Source organism: Nerophis ophidion, linkage group LG14 (genome assembly GCF_033978795.1).
Source record: "Nerophis ophidion isolate RoL-2023_Sa linkage group LG14, RoL_Noph_v1.0, whole genome shotgun sequence".
NCBI classification, from domain to species: Eukaryota; Metazoa; Chordata; class Actinopteri; order Syngnathiformes; family Syngnathidae; genus Nerophis; species Nerophis ophidion.
In genome coordinates, this window is record NC_084624.1 from 31,821,290 (window position 1) to 31,841,882 (window position 20,593).

At 39.1% G+C, this 20,593-nt stretch overlaps 1 protein-coding gene across 2 annotated transcripts in view; it reads left to right on the forward strand.

Moving 5' to 3' along the window:
* Positions 1-20,593, forward strand: part of tnr (tenascin R (restrictin, janusin)) — a 221,649-nt gene that overhangs the window by 9,754 nt on the left and 191,302 nt on the right. The gene's annotated exons all lie outside the window — the stretch shown is intronic.

The following is a 20,593-nucleotide window of genomic DNA, read 5'->3' on the forward strand; positions in this document are numbered from 1 at the left end:
TTCCACTTTGCACCAGTCCATCTTGAAAGATCTCGGGCCTAGAGAAGCCGGCGGCGTTTCTGGATGATGGTGATAAATGGCTTTCGCTTTGCATAGTACAGCTTTAACTTGCACTTACAGATGTAGTGACAAACTGTATTTAGTGACATTGATTTCCTGAAGTGTTCCTGAGCCCATGTGGTGATATCCTTTACAGATTATTGTCGGTTTTTGATACAGTGCCATCTGAGGGATCGAAGGTCACGGTCATTCAATGTTGGTTTCCGGCCATGCCGCTTACGTGGAGGGATTTCTCCAGATTCTCTGAACCTTTTGATGATATTATGCACCATAAATGTTGAAATCCCTAAATTTCTTGCAGTTGCACTTTGAGAAACGTTGTTCTTAAACTGTTTGACTGTTTTGCTCACGCAGTTGTGGACAAAGGGGTGTGCCTCGCCCCATCCTTTCTTCTGAAAGACTAAGCATTTTTTGAGAAGCTGTTTTTATACCCAATCATGGCACCCACCTGTTCCCAATTAGCCTGCACACCTGTGGGGTGTTCGATATAAGTGTTTGATGAGCATTCCTCAACTTTATCAGTATTTATTGCCACCTTTCTCAACTTCTTTGTCACGTGTTGCATCAAATTCTAAAGTCAATGATTATTTGCGGGGGCACCTGGGGATAGGTTGATTGGCAACACTAAATTGGCCCTAGGGTGTGAATGTGAGTGTGAATGTTGTCTGTCTATCTTTGTTGGCCCTGCGATGAGGTGGCGACTTGTCCAGGGTGTACCCTGCCTTCCGCCCGATTGTAGCTGAGATAGGCGCCAGCGCCCCCCGCGACCCCGAAAGGGAATAAGCGGTAGGAAATGGATGGATGGATGGATGATTATTTGCAAAAAAAAAAATGTTTATCAGTTTGAATATCAAATATGTTGTCTTTGTAGCATATTCAACTGAATATGGGTTAAATGATTTGCAAATCATTGAATTCCGTTTATATTTACATCTAACACAATTTCCCAACTCATATGGAAACAGGGTTTGTATATTCCGAAATGCCCCGTTATCAATGGGAAAATGCCGTTTTAGCTGAGGGCAGCCACAACTGCCATTTGGCCCTCATTGAAATCCATTTTGACATGCCTGATCCAAACAATGTACATTTTTTAAATATATTTTGTGATTTTTCTGGAGTGGGTGGAGTATAGTTTCCTTTGCAAAATGGGAATGCCTTAAGAAACGAATGTCTTGCAGACAGACTTTAAAAAATGGGTTGTAAATGTGACTGTGAATTGTGGAGCAAAATGTTCACCAAAGTACATCCAATACATACAGTATTAGTTACACCACGAGGAAGTTAAAGTTAAAGTACCAACGATTGTCACACATACACTTGGTTTGGCAAAATTAATCTCTGCATTTGACCCATCACCCTTGATCACCCCCTGGGAGGTGAGGGGAGCAGTGGGCAGCAGCGCTGGCTATCAGCGGGACTCATTTTTGGTGATTCAACCCCCAATTCCAACCCTTGATGCTGAGTGTCAAGCATGGAGGTATAGAGTCCCATTTGTGTAGTCTTTGGTATGTGTTTAACATGCAGATTAAAATCATCACAGTCCTCTTTAAAGTGGCTCAAGAAAGCCTGGAAATAATCCCAGCAAGCACAAGACATTGATACAATGCTGATTATACATGCATGTCTTTCAAAACCGGATTCGAAACAACGTTGCAAAGTAGTTGTATTTGTAAATTGAGACAATGTTGATGCCCAACGTTGGATTCACGTTGTTTGTTGGGAAATGACCACATTTCAATGATCAAATCAACGCCACAACCTGACATTGATGAAACGTCGTCAAAAAGCAATTTATGTCAACGTTGTATTGGTGTTGTAGAATATGGGTTAGGAAATGGCTAAAATTCAACGGTCAAATCCACGTCAGAACCTAACATTGATTAAACGTCGTCAAAAAGCACGGTGTCTCAACAATATGTTTGAGTTGCTCAAAGTCAGTTCCTAAATCAGCAAGTTGTCAATGTAGTTTTAATGTCTTGTGCCTGCTGGGATGTTTGACAATAAAGCATTTTGGTAGAAATTGCAATTGCATGTCTTCTAAACTTTAACATTATCTCATCAAGTAACAGGATATTTGCAGCGTTGGTTATGAAGAAGAAAAAAACACTTAAATAGCTACTTTTCACCTTGATTTATGATTTTAAATCAAGTTATGGATAATAATCAAATCCATATTTGATTGTGTAATAACATGAGGCAATACTTTTGAAGCAATTATACATTAATTCAAGGGACGGCGTGGCGCAGTGGAAGAGTGGCCGTGCGCAACCCGAGGGTCACTGGTTCAAATCCCACCTAGAACCAACCTCGTCACGTCCGTTGTGTCCTGAGCAAGACACTTCACCCTTGCTCCTGATGGGTGCTGGTTGGCGCCTTGCATGGCAGCTCCCTCCATCAGTGTGTGAATGTGTGTGTGAATGGGTAAATGTGGAAGCAGTATCAAAGCGCTTTGAGTACCTTGAAGGTAGAAAAGCGCTATACAAGTACAACCCATTTATTTATTATTTAATGTTAATTAGCGATTGAATTCTTACAACTCATGATTCGATTTGATTCCAATTCCTGAGGTGACAATTGGATACAGAATTGATTCTCGATTCAGAACAATTGATTCAAATCGATTCTTGCAATATATTAATTGGTAAACAAATGATAATGAACCCTTTTCTAAACAGGTTACAGGTTACAATTATTATTGTTATTTAACCGATTCTAAATTATAAATCGATTTGGAATCTCAATAAGCAAGAGTTGCGATTTGGATGTATATAGATTTTTCTGTAAATTAAAGGTTACAAGCATCTCTCTGAGGGCAGCCATAAGCGGGATGTTTCCCTCAATAAAACTACGACTACACCTCTGCTTTGACAGATGCCTCATTTCCTTCCCATTTACCGAGTAGTACTAGTAAGAGTTAACTGCGCAGCCTATTTGAACTCATTGCAGAACAAAACAGCAGCACGTAAGGTAGATTAAGTGTGGCGACCTACTTGCAAACAATTACATGTCAAAGTGTTGCTTCAGTACCGTTATGTAAGGCTGCCCTTACAATAATATACGTATATACATACATCAATTTGTATTCATATACGTTTTCTAACGGCCCTTTACACAATATGTCTTGAAGACGCCTCAAAGAGAACCAAGGCTCAGTGGAGCAGCCATCTGTCTAGAGTACTTAGAATTACATATCATGTACAACATGTACCGTATTTTCCAGACTACAAGGAAAGCACTTAAACTCTTTTTTTTTTTTGGTCAAATCTCAACAGGGTGACTTATAACCCGGTGCACCTAATGTAAGGAATACGTTTGGTTGAGCTTACCCACCTCAAAGCTATTTTATTTGGTATATGGTGTAATAAGTGTGACCAGTAGATGGCAGTCAAACACAAGAGATAAGTGTAAGATTCACTATGATGGGAATATGTCTCAAGTAAACAACACCGACATTTTAAATGTTTGATTGAAAATATAGAACATTACACACGGCGCTCAAAAATCTTTGAAAATGTTTTAGTACAACTTTGGTAAACTACGAAGCTGCACCACTTAAAGGGTTTTCGGCGCATTAAACAAAAGAGTATTATTATGTTGTGTGTCTAAGGTAAGACATTATCTGTTTTGTTTTGCAATATTATGCAAAAGCAACTTGTCTTACCTTCTGGAACCTGCTGATCTGTATTTGGGATCTGCATAAATCCTGAAAAAGTGTGCGCGTTCCTGCCGATCCCATAGTCGATAAGCTTCTTCTCTTTCTCTTTCTTCTTATGGGACATTCAGCCTCTGCTGTTGGTATATGGTGTAATAAGTCTGACCAGTAGATGGCTGTCAAAAATAAGAGATAGGTGTAGGATGCACTAAGATGGGAATATGTCTCAAGTAAACAACACCGACATTTTAAAAGTTCGATTGAAAATATAGAACTTTACACACGGTGCTCAAGAATCTTTGAAAATGTTTTAGTACAACTTTGGTAAACTATTAAGCTGCACCGCTTGAGGGTTGTCGGTGCATTAAACATAAGAGTATTATTATGTTGTGTCTCTAAGGTAAGACATGATCTGTTTTGTTTTGCAATATTATTCAAAAGCAACTTGTCATACCTTCTGGAACCTGCTGATCTGTATTTGGGATCTGCATAAATCCTGAAAAATTATGCGCGTTCCTGCCGACCACATAGTGGATAAGCTTCTTCTTTTTCTCTATCTTCTTATCGGACATTCAGCCTCTGCTGTTGCCATTTCTAACATAAAGTAGTGTAAAGTTCTTACTTATATCTGTCAGTAAACTCGACATGAAAGCACTAAGACATACTTGTGTAGTGAGTTTACATTATTCACCCAAGGAACTTTAGTTATTAGAGTTCGGGTCGGACGTTTTTTCACGGGACACATTTCCGGTGTTTTTGTTTCCGTATGAAGAGCTGTTGCTCGTTATTGATTTAAGTAAAATCTGAATGTCATTTAAACAGTTAGCGCAATCTTTTGACACTTCTTCCACTCTCGTCCTTGCACGCTACACCGCTACAACAAAGATGACGAGGAGAAGACGCTGTCGAAGGTGAGCCACGTAAATAAGACCACCCATGAAACCGTGCATCTTGAAACGGTGCATCTTGAAGTGACTGTCAGAAAGGGTCTTGACGATGATCCGTAAAACACAATCTATGCAACATTCTGACCAAAGAACCACCATCACATGTTATGTAGACCACAAGGAAGCGTTTTCCATTTACAAAAAAATAATATTAATAAGACCCCTTTAATGCGCCCTATAGTCCAGTGCGCCTGATAAATGAAAAAAGATCGAAAATAGGCCATTCATCGGCAGTGCGTCTTATAACCCGGTGCGCTCTATGGTCCAGAAAATATGGTAGTCTAATTAATACCTCTCTATCAGAATTTACTCTTCTTATCTTTATAAAGGCATAACTGTTAATACAAATGCCGCACAGTGTCTCCTCCGTTGCTTTACATGGATCCAAACTATTACATTTTGTCATTTAAAGTCTTTAAAGCCATGGGTTTTTTACATTCTTTGTGGGGTTTTTGTCAATGTCAGAAAGTAATTACTTACTAATACAGTGCAGTATGTGTCCCACATTGTTCCATTCATTCTAATGCCCTTGGATGTTTGCACAACACGCTGCTCTGCTTGTCTCCTTGGAGTCACACTTGCATGACTAACAGCTAAACATTGTGATAAATAGAGTTTGGAGACATTCCTCCGTCGAGTGCCAGCATTCCTTGCCGGTGTTCTGGCGAGATGTGCTCCCCGTTGGAATACATGTACCCCCTGCATCTGCACATTCATATGAATCCACGGAATGCGGAAATGTAATTTTTAAAGAAGTTACAGTATATTGTTAGACTAAATAAGTTATTTTTAATTTTATTTACAGTAGTATACATGTTTCACTAAGAAAAAACACAAACACACATTTGTCTTTAAATATATGGAATAATTATTTATTGAGCATTTTTGTTAGACTATTTAATTACAAATCACACCTGAACGACACTGTTTTACCTTACATGGCTTCGTGGTTAGAGTGTCCGCCGTGAGATCGGTAGGTCATGAGTTCAAACCCCGGCTGAGTTATACCAAAGACTATAAAAATGGGACCCATTACCTCCCTACTTGGCACTCAGCATCAAGGGTTGGAATTGGGGATTAAATCACCAAAAATGATTCCCGGGCGTGGCCACTGCTGTTGCCCACTGCTCCACTCACTTCCCAGGGGGGGATCAGGGGTGATGGGTCAAATGCAGCGAATAATTTTGCCACACCTAGTGTGTCTGACAATCATTGGTACTTTTAACTTTGATAATGTAAAATCATGATATCAATCAATATTAAAGAAAATAGTCATGGTTAATACAGTAGTTTCATAAATGTAATTTAACAGTGTACAACAGTAACCTTGGATTGTGGACTTCTGCAGTATCACCTTCCGGCTGCTTCTCCATCAAACACACAATCAGCAGCTCGTCTATATTCAAAAAGATAAATGCCTGCTGTCAAAATATTATCTTAACATCCTTGACTGGTGTTGGACTCATTCTGTATGGGGCAGACCAGGGTTGTACAGTATACCGTTACTAAAAAAGTACTAATTAATTAAAAAAAGGTGTTACGCTTGTTTGGCATTGTAATGCCGGATTCGGTCCTCCGTGGATGCGTCAGCAAGAACACAGCAAAAAGCTAAGAACTAAGGGATTTATTAAACAAAAGGAGCTTTGAACAAAAACACTGATACAAATAGAAAAGGCAAATAAAAGCGCTAGCATGGACAGCTAGGACAAACAAACCAAAGCACAAAGGCACACAAAAGGAAACACAAAACAACTAGCGTGAAAGCTAGGAATAAAAATAAAGCTTAGCGTGAGAGCTAGCGAAGACGAGAGTGAGAGACAAGTCGTAAACAGATGTATGTGAACAAACTAAGATCCGACAATCAGTGAACAGAAAACGCTGGCTTATAAAGAGGTGGTGATTAGTAAAGACAGGTGTGCTGGAAAAGGTAGTAGCAGCTGAAACTAATGAGTGACCATGGAAACGAACAAAACAGGAACTAAGTATGTCAAACCGCAGAGTGATATAAAAATGGAACAAAAATAACAATATGGTGACCATCGGATCACAACAAAAGGTACTATATTGCCTTTGGGAAATAGCGGTGTATTTTTATCATCAACGTAAGTCGCACCATGGTGACATTGCTGGTATCCGAGCCACGGTGTATGTTAGTCAACACACACACACACACACACAGCACTTGCTAGCAGGAACAAGTAAAGGTAGAATTGTCTTTTTTGGGGGGCTTAAAATCTAAAGATAAAGTATGCGGGGCTATAAACACTGAAGCGCCGGTCTGCAAAAAGTGCTTTAAAACATAGTGGCTAGCTCGTAGTGAAATTAAGTAAGCTATATCCATATATTTTTTTCTCTAGAGATACAAAGTGCTTTAATTTAGTAGCTAGCTAGCGGCTAACGTCGTTCGAGTATTTTACTTACTTCCAAATCAGGAGTCTCGCCTTCATGGTGACCAAAAAACTGTGTTTCTTACAAGTATCAACCTTGCAGTACGAAGAATAGCTAACCATGCTTCACTACACATCGTATAAGGGTACAATAGCTAAGCGCTAACAGCAAGCTAGCGCTTCTGAATGTAAGCAAAACAGTGGAGCCATTCAAATATCGATTGTAACAATACCAAGTACAAAAGCCGGATCTAGTCGATAATACTATGATTATCGACAATTCTTTTCCATCACAAAATATTTTTTCAATTTTTTCTATAGTTTATAAACTCAGGAAATATGTCTCTGGACAGAGTAGAATTTTAATTGTGAACAAAAAATGAGCCTGTAACTACTTGGTTTTGGTTCCATACCCACATTTGAAGTAGCATCCAAAACGTATATAAAGTATCAAACAAAAGAAGAAAAAGTTAATTTTACATATTAACTGAAGTGTAGATAAAACATGTTAAAACAGAAAGTAAGCAGATATTAACAGTACATGAACAAAAAGATTAATAATCAATTCTCTACAGCCCGTCCATCATAATGTTGACTAAATAATAGAATGGGAATCAACACAATATGTTACTGCATATGTCAGCCGCCAAATTAGGAGCCTTTCTTTGCTTACTTACTACTAAAAGAGTAGTTGTCTAGAATGTTTACTATTTTATTTAGTGCCAAAATTCTTCTTTGATTGCAATAGGAAACTTGCGTTTAATGTTTAAAATAATAAAGCCAATGATGAATTTTGTATGTTTGATTGCAATAAGAAACTTGCGTTTAATGTGTAAAATAATAAAGCCAATAATGAATTTTGTATGTGGTCCCCTGAAAAATATCGAAATACATTTTGGTACCGACACTGGTACCACAATATTGGTATCACAACGTGCCTTATTTTGAGTTTCTTGGTGATTTTCCAGGTGAAGTTTTAGGTCCTGCCTTGAGCTCTTATTTTGTGGTTTTTCACTTCCTGTTTTTACCTTTCCCTTTACGCCTGCCTTCGAGCACTGTTTTCTGTTTGTAATTAGCACGATTTAAGTGGAGCTTGCGACACCATTGGTTTGTCTGGACATTATTCACGATTCATTGGTGTCTGTTGAGGATTCTTTCAATCCTAAGCTCTAGTATGCACGTACTTTGTGAGCGACGTCTGCTCCACATTGCTAGTAAGTGTTTTTGCTGTATTCCAGCATTTTGTTCAGTTTCCCTCATAGTCTGTCCTGTCCGTTCAGGGCACTTTCCTGTTGCTCTCGCTTTTTGTTTCGTTTGTTTTATTGATAAATTTCATTCTTACTGCACGCTGCCACCTCGCTTGTCAGCATTTTAAAATTGCAACTACCACCGTCGTTTTGAGGCTAGCAGTGATACAATCGAAATGGTTTGCCACGTTAGTGACACGCTCTGCCAAGTTTTTTATTTTGTTTTTTAATTCAATCAATATCCTACACTTCTACTCAGCACTGTCCTTCACACTCACATCCTTCCTTTCGAAATATTAGACAACAATTGTATGTCCATCTCTAGTTATTAGCCAATGCTAATGAGTAAGACCAGATGTTTTGGGTGGATCTTACAGGGTTCACTGTGACATTTGCTATATCGACTAATGGCGAGCATGCTTGTAGCTAAAATGTTTGCTTGCAACTTCATGTTTGAAGGGGAACATTATCACCAGACCTATGTAAGCGTCAATATATACCTTGATGTTGCAGAAAAAAGACCATATTTTTTTTAACAGATTTCTGAACTAAATGGGTGAATTTTGGCGAATTAAACGCCTTTCTGTTTATCGCTCTCTCAGTGACGACGTCAGAACATGACGTCACATCGGTCGTCAACGCCATGTTCCCCTACCACATTGAGTCAAATCAGCTCTGTTATTTTCCATTTTTTCAACTGTTTGCCAGTACCTTGGAGACATCATGCCTCGTCGGTGTTGTCGGAGGGTGTAACAACATGGTCATGGACGGATTCAAGTTGATTTACGTAGAATGTGCATCGATTAGCACGGCATGCTAATCGATGCTAACATGCTATTTAGGCTAGCTGTGTGCATTATGCCTCATTTGTAGCTATATTTACATCCAGCCTTTCCCTCCATCCACATTTAATGCCAAAAAAACACTTACCAATCAACGGATTTAAGTTGCTCCAGTGTCAAGAGATGCGAAAGTCCCTCATTTGGTTTTTACCGGCGATGCTACGACATTGATGGCAAGAATATCTGGATATCCTGCGACACTCAAAGCAGATGCATTCCCAACGATAAAGTCAACGAAATCACAAAGGTGAGTGTTGTTGTTATTGACTTATTGATCCAGTGTCAATGCGAAAGTCCTGATCGGTTGGTCTGCACATTTTACCGGCGATGCTAACGCAGAATAGCGTTAGCATGGCCGAAAAGCGTCAATAGCTTTTCGCTCAATAGCTTCAGTTTCTTCTTCAATTTCGGTTTTGCTATCTGCCTCCGTACTCCAACCATCTGTTCCAATACATGCTTAATCTGTTGAATCGCTTAAGCCGCTGAAATACGAGTCTGAATCCGAGCTAATGTCGCTATTTCTTGCTGTGCTATTCACCATTGTTTGTATTGGAATCGCTATGTGACGTCACAGGAAAATGGACAGTGGCATTGCAAATAGCAAAAATCAAGCACTTTAAAGCTTTTTTTCGCGATATAAAATAAGCCACTGGGAACTGATTTTTATTGGTTTCAACCCTTCTGAAATTGTGATAATGTTCCCCTTTTAACAATTAGCCTAGAGACACTTTATCTCAAACACTCTGAAGTTGAGGTACCACTGTATGCCCCCTTTGTCATTTAACGTCTGCATGCCTACCGTCAGGATCCTGGACTTTATTTGTAAACATGACAATGCTGCCTTCGAGTGCACTGTGCACTTCTCTCGCTACGCTGACACCATTCCGCCCTGCTTCTCCCTTCGCCGTCGGCTTAGCGTCAAAAGAACAATAGCACCTCGCTGCGTTAGCGCAGCCTTGTACAGACTGCAACATCTCCACCTTGAGCTGCCTGAGCAGAGAGTGACAGCAGTGGAAGCTGTGGATGTCAGGGTTCTAATCACGGAGGATTATAGTGGGTGTGCGCCTGTGTCACTCCTGATTACGGTGCCGCCGCCAAAAGACAGGAAACCTGCGAGCAGGAAACCACAACAAAACGTTGGTAGCTTTGTGTACCAAAGGAGTCTTCCACACAACTTGGTCAGAAGCTATCTTTGAAGAGACACCTTGCAACGACCGGGAAATGGGAGAATACCTTGTTTTAGCATTATTATTAAACAATACCCTGCCATGGCACATTAAAAACAAGACATTTCAACTAAAATCATGAGCAGCATTATTATTGTAGCAGGTTTCCAGCATGTAAATTTAAGTAATGCAAGTACCGTATTTTTTGGACCATAGGGCGCACCGGATTTTAAGGCGCACTGCTGATGAGAGGGTCTAGTCAGGTTTTTTTTTTTTCATACAAAAATGCGCATTAAAGGGGTCATATTATTCTGATTATTTTTTTCGAAATGTAAAACAGTTACTTGTTTTCTACATAACATGTGATGGTGTTTGGTAAAAAAATTGCATAAATTATATTTTACAGATCATCTATAAGCCGCTTTATGATGCGCCGTTTTGTGGGCGGTCTTATATACGTGGCTCACCTTCTGCAGCGTCTTTTCTCCGTCATCTTTGTTGTAGCGGTGTAGCGTGCAAGGATGGGAGTGAATGAAGTGTCAAAAGATGGCGCTAACTGTTTAAATGACATTCAGACTTTACTTAAATCAACAATAGAGCAGCATCTTCTCATCCGTGGCTCAGTAGTGCAACATTGCTGGAAATGCGTCCCGTCAAAAACCGTCCGACCGGAACTTTTTAATAACTAAAGCTCTGTGAGTGAATTAAGTAAACCCACTACACTGGTAATTTTTAGCGCTTCCATAGCATAAGTTAGAACTTTACACTACTTTATATTAGAAATGGCAACAGCAGAGGGTAAATGTCACAACAAGAAGATAGAGAAAAAGTAGAAGCTTATCGACTACGTAATCGGCACAGACGACAGTGGCGGACTTGCGTAGTTTTTCAGGACTTTTGCAGATCTTTAATACACATCAGCAGGTACCAGAAGGTAAGAAAAGTTGGTTTTGCATAATACTGTGAAACAAAACGCCAGATAAAATGTCTGCTAATGGGTGCCATTTTGCAGTCCTTATACACACACAATAGTAATACTTGTATCTCTGACTATGGTAGCCGTATTGAGCCCACAATCCATTAAGCAGTGCGGCTTCAAAGTTGAACTAAAACATTTTGTCAGATTTTTGAGTGCTATGTGCAATGTTCTATATTTTCAAAGGAACATTTAACATTTTGGTGTTGTTTACTGGCGTCATATTGCAGTCTGCACGTATATCTTATGTGTGACTAACATGTACTGTATCATTACACCTTGTACCAAATAAAATTGCTTCGAGTTTGGTAAGCACAACCAGAATTATTCCGTACATTAGGCGCAACAGGTTATAAGGCGCTCCGTCGATTTTTGAGGAAACGAAAGGATTTTAAGTGCGCCTTATAGTCTGAAAAATATGGTATAAGATTTTGTTGTATGATGGAAATATTTATCTGACGTGGTTTTCATTATAACTGATAAAAAGTTTGTTTTAATGTAGAAGATCCTCCACCGGAAACTGTCTGTTCATTGATGATGGTTGACTTTCAAGTTGTTCAAAAATAAATTTTTACAGGATATTTAGAGCTGCCTCTACTAATTGTTTTAGTAATCGAGTAATTGATTAGTTTGTTGGATTAATCGAGTAAGTTGTTGTAAGACACTTCATAGCATTAATGCATATTTATTTAATGTAATAGTTGGAATACAGATGTTTCTGCTTGCTATAATGTTCCTTCTTTTTTGTCTAATAAATGAACATCATCAACATTGAAATTGCATTTTTAGCATCTGTACATTAAAAACTAAATCTGAACTTTTACTGTTCGCTCCAACACAGATCACTCACCCACACACCGTGGATATCTTATATGCTTATTGCAGTGGCCTTGCAAAAACTACTGGATGTCCCAATCATTCCGTGCGGTCGAGATTTTATCAATTTTAATTTGTTATACCCTACAAGATTAATCAAAGCAACATAACACAAATCAAAGTATTTTTTTCAAAACTGATTTAGTCCAATAAATTTCTCAGGAACTCATATAAAGCAACTTTATTTGGCTGAGATGTGCACCATCCTAAAATTATTAACTGCACAGGACATGTTTACAGTAACAACTTATTAACAAGACTAAAATTAAACCAAATGAAACAACAACAAATTAACATTACCGTATTTTCCAGACCATAGGGCACACTGCCGATGAATGGTCTATTTTTTAAATCTTTTTTCCTATATAGGGTGCATTAAAAGAGTCATTTTATTTGAAAAATACCTCCTTGTATTCTACATAACATGTAATGGTGGTTCTTTGGTCAAAATGTTGCATGGATTATGTTTTAAAGATCATCTTCCAGTAGCTTTCTGACAGTCACTTCAGGATGCGCCGTTTTGTGGCCGGAATTATTTCCGTGGCTCACTTTCGGCAGCGTCTTCTCCCCGTCATCTTTGTTGTAGCGGTGTAGCGTGCAAGGACGGGAGTGGAAGAAGTGTCAAAAGATGGAGCTAACTGTTTTAATGACATTCAGACTTTACTTAAATCAATAAGGGAGCAGCATCTCATCTTCCGGAAACAACAACACCGGAAATGTGTCCCGTAAAAAAAAAAACGTCCGACCGGAACGCTCTAATGACTAAAGTTATTTTGGTGAATAATGTAAACTCACTACCAACGTTATGTTTTAGCGCTTTCATGGCGATCTTACTGACAGATATTAGTAAGAACTTTACACTATATGTAAAAAAAAGCAACAACAGAGGATGAATGTCCCATAACAAGAAGATAGAGTAAAAGAGGAAGGTTATTGAATATGGACTACGAATGCAGACGCAAAAAAAAATTCAGGATTTATGCAGATCCCAAATACAATCAGCAGGTGCCAGAAGGTAAGAAAAGTTGCTTTTGCATATTGCAAAACAAAACACCAGATAAAATGTCACAATTTATACACAAACCATAATAAGGGTGCGGCTTTTTACTTTACAAAAGTCATACTAAAACATTTTGACAGATTGTTAAACGCCATGTTTAATGTTCTATATTCTCAACAGAGATATAAAATGTTGGTGTTGTTTACTTGAGTCATACAGCAGTCTACACTAATCTCTTGTGTATGACTGCTGTCATGAAGCAGTCTACACGTACCTCTAAGGTGTGACTGGTCACACTTATCATTACATCTTGTACTAAATAAAATAGCTTCGAGGTGGGTGAGCTCAAACAAATGTATTCCTTACAGTAGATGCACCGGGTTATAAGGTGCACTGTCGAGTTTTGAAAAGAAAAAAAAAAAAGATTTCAGGTGCGTCTCGGAAAATAAGGTACCATAGCCTGGCAGGAAGGTGTTTTTGCTTTCACCTACTGGCGTTTTACAGCTATGGACATCAGTAAGCTTGCGAAAATATATGTGACTAAAATGTAAACATGTTGTACACAGCAGTGAAATCCTTCCCTTTTTCACAATAAGTACTTTTGTTTTATGTTTATCATTACACTAGACCAAGGGTCTGTGTAGAAACATTTGTCCAAGAGCCATCATTTTTGTTTAGCAGACACTGCGAATACCAGTCGAAAAATCTATATATATTTTTTTGTATATGTATATAGTATTCTATAACTTCACAGACCCGTATTATGTTTACTGCAGTGAGCCATAAAGATCCAGAGGCTTGCACAGGTTCAAATGTAAAAATCCATAATTGTCCCACCTGTCAATAATCAGGGTCAATGATGCGCCAAAGTTGTGATGTCGCGTCTCCAATAAAAATGCCTCAACAGGTTTTATTCCTTCAAAACAGCATTTATTTCCTCACAAAGTAAACTCATCGGCTCCCCAACTCCATTTCCAGGAAATGCATATGTTTTTAGTTCAGTCATTTATTAAAGTCTGCGATGAGGCGGCGACTTGTCCAGGGTGTACGCCGCCTTCTGCCCGAATGCAGCTGAGATTGGCTCCAGCGACCCCCCGCAACCCCAATAGGGACAAGCGGTAGAAAATGGATGGATGGATTAATTGAAGTCAGATTTTCGGTTTCTATCATTCTTTTGTTTTAGAGTCGCTATAGCGCTATGATTATTTAAATGAGTCATTACCCGCTTCGGAAAAGTAATGCACGTATCTGGTGAGACACAGCTGTTTCATTCCAGTAGTACCTCAATTTATGAACTTAATTGGTTTTCTGACACAGTTTTTGACTCATAACCATTGTATCACAAAACAACATTGTCCATTGGAATTAATTTAAATTAATGTAATTGGTTCCTGCCCCACCCCAAAACACAGCATCATTTTAACATGCTTACTATCTATCTATCTATCTATCTATCTATCTATCTATCTATCTATCTATCTATCTATCTATCTATCTATCTATCTATCTATCTATCTATCTATCTATCTATCTATCTATCTATCCATCTATCTATCTATCTATCTTTTAAAAAGAAAAATATTTATGTAAGAAATATTGTATGAAAAAAATACAACAGAATATACTACTAACAATTTTTTTTATTAAGGAATAAAGAATAATGTGTAGCATTTACATTGGAGAGTGGACTTCTACGTTATCTCTTTCCAGCTGCTTCTCCATCAAACACACCATCAGCAGCTCTTCCATATGTTCGTGGATAAATGGCTGCCGTTTACTGTAGATGCCATTCTAAAATTCTTGATTAAACGACTAAACAATGATTTATTTATTTCTTAATCATTGAATATCGCCAGTCTCTTCTCAGCGTTGTTTTTCACATTTACTTTATTTCTTTCCAAGGCTGAAAAAAAAAAGTTATGTCCATTTGTTGCAATGAGCTAATGCTATCGAGTATGACCAAATGTTTTTGGCGGATCTTACGGGCTTCACTGTGACATATACTTCGCTTGCAACTTAAAGCATAACAACTAGCTGACAGCTTTTATCTCAAAACACTGTTAAGTTGGGGCACTTTTAAGATGGGGTACAACTGTAAATGGATGAAGTCTGATGGACCAAATTAAATGCTTTGGCAGGCTGGATATGGCCTTTGAGACGGCTATTGAGGCAATTGACTTGAGGTGTCAAACGTATGGCCTGGTTTAATCCCGCCCACAGCCCGTAAAATCAATTTGTTAAAAATAAAAAAAATAGCATTTTTAAATTAAAGAAACTGCTGTTCTAAATGTGTTCTCTGCATGTGGCAATAGCAATTCAAGTGAAATCCATGTCCCACATGACAGTGTTTAAAAATGACCTGTCAGCTGATTTTAAGCGCCTTCTGGATTGGCTGTCGCTACTCCAATCAGATCAGGCAAGCAATCAGCTGTTCCTGTTGTGTCTGGTTAGCAGAGGAAGGCAGTATCGACACACAATACCTTCTTTCATTGTAAACTATCCACTCAATGGATAACATTACGAAACGGTGAGGTGCAAAGACTTAAGTCAACTTGACCATCATCTTTTTGGTTACAGTTCCATGCAGCGCATGCAATTGTTTGAATGCATAATGCACTCCCTTGACTCCATTGTAAAAAATGTATGTTTTTACATTCGTTGTTTGTTCTATAATATTTTTACACTTAAATATACTACGTTCACATTGTTAAAGTTTGTAGTTATGTTACCTTGATTTCGGCAATGGTGTCATTTTGATAATGGTTTTGTTAAAATTAAAACTATAATATACCAATGATGATAATAATAATAATAACTTAGATTTATATCGCGCTTTTCTAGACACTCAAAGCGCTCACAGAGAAGTGAGACTCAACATTCATTCACACCTGGTATTGGTAAGCTACATCAGTAGCCACAGCTGCCCTGGCGTGAACTGACGGAAGCGTGGCTGCCAGTTTGCGCTTACGGCCCCTCCGACCACCACCTATCAATCATTCATTAGTGTGAGCGGCACCGGGGGCAAAGGGGGAAGTGTCCTGCCCAAGGACACAACGGCAGCGATATGTTGGATGTCAATAGGTGGGAAGCGAACCTGCAACCCTCAGGTTTCTGGCCAGCTGCTCTACCCACTGCGCCATGCCGCCCCACAAAATGAATGTTTTGTGGCAGTTGCGGATTCCACCAATGCAGTGATTTGAAGAAGCACTCGATTGCTTTTCCATACGTTTTTAATGGTGAACTGCCAACATGAAAATCCCAAACAGTAAGTGCTTATAGTTTAATGACTTTGTAAAAAAAAAATAAAAAGATCTTTGTGTTATTCACTGTGTTTTTGAAACTGCACCATTTTGTTTCCTCAGGATTTTCAACTAAGTTGAAGAAGAATATTTGCACATTTTCAGAATGTGCTTGTTCTATTTTTGACCAAAGTAAGACAAATAAAAAAATCTGAAGTTTATTTTTAAGTTTTAAAGCCAGACCGGCCACTGTGGGAATATATCTGAGGCTAAAATTAGTTTGACTCCCCTGCAATAAACACTGCTCAGTTTCAAGTGCTTTACATTTTAAGTTTGCTTGGCTCGTAACTAGTACCACAAACAAATCTCTAACAGTTTTACTGATGTTGGTTGAACTTCAAATTGCAAAAACTTTTGAGGGTTTTCCACTTTCAATTCACTATACTCTGCATTAGGATGCATGGTTAAATACAACTCTTTAAAAAAATACAAATAAAATAAAAACCTAACCGAGGAAGCATTTCCACTTGCCAATGTTGAGAATATATTATACTTGTGCCGATATCGTCGGAGCAGTAAGTCACCAAGACAGCAGCTCTCTGTTAATGAACTGGGCCGTCTACGTCTATCTCCTCCTCGCCAGCCTATTCCTGAAAACGATAGCATCACAAGCACATGTCTTGCTACTGAGATAATGCCTTCAATTTGGGCTCTCCACCCTCAAGGCTATTTCTTTTTTTTAAACTATCATGACCGAGTTTTACCTGGGATCAATACAGGAATGAATGAAGATGATGTTGTGAAAAAGAAATACTCACTTTCCGATTCTATTAATGTGTGTGAAGTCAGTTCACTTTATTTAGTTTATAGTACTTTAGTGATTCTCAAACTGTGCTTCGTGTACCAGTGGTGGTCTCGTCTTTTATTTTCCGATATTCAAACACAGCATTAGTGCTCAAACAGTGTGTAAAGTAACAGTGGCCACAAAATATTACCTAAATTCCGGACTATAAGCCACTACTTTTTTTCCATACACTTTGAACCCTGCGGCTTACTAAACGGTGCGGCAAATTTATTGATTTTTCTTCACTGGTGGCCATAATACAAATATTTTTCAAAAAAGAAAAAAAAAAAAAATTATATATATATATATATATATATATATATATATATATATATATATATATATACATATATATATTTCCTTTTTTGCAAAATATTTGTGTGTGTGTGTATATATATATATATATATATATATATATATATATATATATATATATATATATATATATATATATATATATATATATACACAAACATACACATATATATACTGTATATATGTGTGTGTGTATATATATATACATATATATATATATATATATATATATATATATATATATATATATATATATATATATATATATATATGTATATAGAATAGAATGGACTTTACTGTCATTTTATTTGCATATAACGAGATTAAAGACTCCAACTTAAGGTGCGGTAGTGGGAACAAATATGGGGTGAAATAAATAACACAGGAGGTAATAAGGGAAAAAACTAACAGTTGAAATAAACAGACTACGATCCAATAAAAATAATAAGCAATCCTGTACAATATACAAAAAACTATGGAAATACAATATACTGTACAATATACAGAACAAAACTAGGGTACCGAAGTAATAAATAACAGTGTCGGACGTATTGCACTCGAAGGGTAGTATTGCACAGTCGAGTATTAGGGCATGATATTGTATAAGGGTGAATTATTATTATTATAAGTTAGAGTTCAACATGGTGACAGCTTTGGGAAAGAAGCTGTCTCTTAGCATTTTTGTTCTGGCTCTGATGCACCTGTAGCGCCTGCCTGATGGTAGCAAGTCAAACAGGTGGAAGCCAAGGTGTGTGCTGTCCTTGGTAATGTTTTTGGCTCTGTTGAGGCAACGGGAGTTGTGTAAATCCTTCAGGGAGAGCAGGGGATAGCCGATGATTTTTTTGTGCAGGCTTTACGGTATGACCCTCTGAATCGCCTGTTTGTCTGCTTCAGTGCAGCTGGCGTACCACACTGTTATGCAGTACGTCAGCAGGCTCTCGACAGCCGAGCGGTAGAAGGTCACCATCAGCTGTCTCTCCAGTCTGCTCTTCCTCGGCACCCTCAGGAAGTGGAGTCCCCGCTGGGCCTTCGAGATGACCGCAGTTGTATTTTGGGTCCAGGACAGGTCAGCAGATATGAGGGTGCCGAGGAACCTGAAGGAGTTGACACTCTCCACCTCCTCACCGTTGATGTGCAGTGTTTTTTCTGAAGTTAAAGATGAGTTCCTTGGTTTTTGTGGTGTTCAGTGCCAGAGTATTCACTGAACACCACGCTGATAGTTTCAGGACCTCATCTCTGGATGCAGACTCATCCCCCCCAGTAATGGGGCCCACCACCGTTGTGTCATCGGCGAACTTGATGATGGTGTTTGCCGAGTTGGCTGGACTACAGTCATGGGTGAAGGGGGAATACAGCAAAGGGCTCAGCACACAACCCTGTGGAGAGCCGATGCTGAGTGTGCGGGGGGAGGAGAGATGGGGGCCAAGTTTTACTGTCTGAGGTCGGTTGGTCAGGAAGTCCTTAATCCAAAGACATGTGGATGAGGGGAGGCCTAAGTCCAGCAGTTTGGTGACCAGGATGTCTGGAATGATGGTATTGAAGGCAGAGCTATAGTCAATGAAAAGCATCCTGTTCCAGGTGGCTCAGTGTGGAGTGGAGAGCCATGGATATGGCGTCATCCGTGGATCTGAATACCCGGTAGGCAAACTGCTGTGGGTCTACGGTGGGGGGGAGGCAGGCTTGGATGTGGTGGAGGACCAGCCTCTCGAAGCACTTCATGATGACAGGTGTGAGTGCTACTGGGCGATAGTCATTGAGGTTGTTTGTGGCAGCTTTCTTGGGTACTGGGATATTGTGGCAGATTTAAGGCAGGGTGGGATAAGTGGCTGTGCCAAGGAGAGGTTGAAGAGGACGGTGATAATGTAGGAGAGATGGTCAGCGCATGCTTTGAGCACCTTCCCGGGTACACCGTCCGGACCCGTCACCTTCCTGGGGTTCACTCCCTTGAGCACCCGCCTGACCTCGTGCTCCTCAAGAGTGAGTGTGGGGGTGGCTGGGGGCTGGGAGGGTGGGAGGGCTGGGGGTGGTCTCCCGTCCAAAGGCAAAACCTAGTAACTCACTTCTAGCTGATTTTGAGAAAACGAAGGAAAACCAATCTATCTTGATGCTGTCTTACAAAGATTTACAAAGTCATCAAACGTATAGATGTTTTCTTGAGCTTTCATTTTCTTAGCGATTGAGCCATGGATTGAATCTGCTCTCATGAACGTGTGCCCTTTCCCCAGATATTTTATCACAATCTCGGGTGGGCCCCATTCTGCGTTTGCACATTGGGCAAGAGCCGTGTACAGCGTCCAGTTTTTATTTTGACCTCCAAAGTTATCTGCCCAAAAGAGTATGCAAGGGGAACAATCGAGAAGAATACATTTAATGAAGGTGCTTGCAACGTCCTGGGCCAATCTTCCAAATATCCCCTCGTGCCATAATATCACATAATCAGGTTGACCGTCGGCCCCCATTTGTGCAAATGTCTCATTAAAGACAATAAGGCGACTGACAAAGAAGCTCCGATTGGTCCCTTGAGATACTAGGTTTTTCTGTTGTAGCTACGCGGTTATGTGGTAGTTGCTAGGTCTTACCATGCGCGTAACAGCTTACTTACGGAACAAATTACAATATCGCATACACTAATGTAAAGCATATCACCTAGGAACTCCAAAATTATTATCAGCTCAGTTTTGACCAAAATTGAGTTACTGGGTTTTGCCTTTGGACGGGAGTGGTGTGGCTGTGACTGTTCGTGATGTCTCAAAGCGAGCAAAAAAAAAAAAGAAAAAAGTATATATATATATATATATATATATATATATATATATATATATATATATATATATATATTTTTTTTTTTTTTTTTAAAAAGTAAATTAAAAATTATTCTGCGGCCCAGTACCAATCAAGCCGCGGGCCGGTACCAATCGGGCCGCGGTGGTTTGGTACCACTGTATTATATAATATAATCCATCCATCCATCCATCCATTTTCTTCCGCTTGTCCCTTTCGGAGGTGGTGCTGGGGCCTATCTAAGCTGCATTTGGGCGG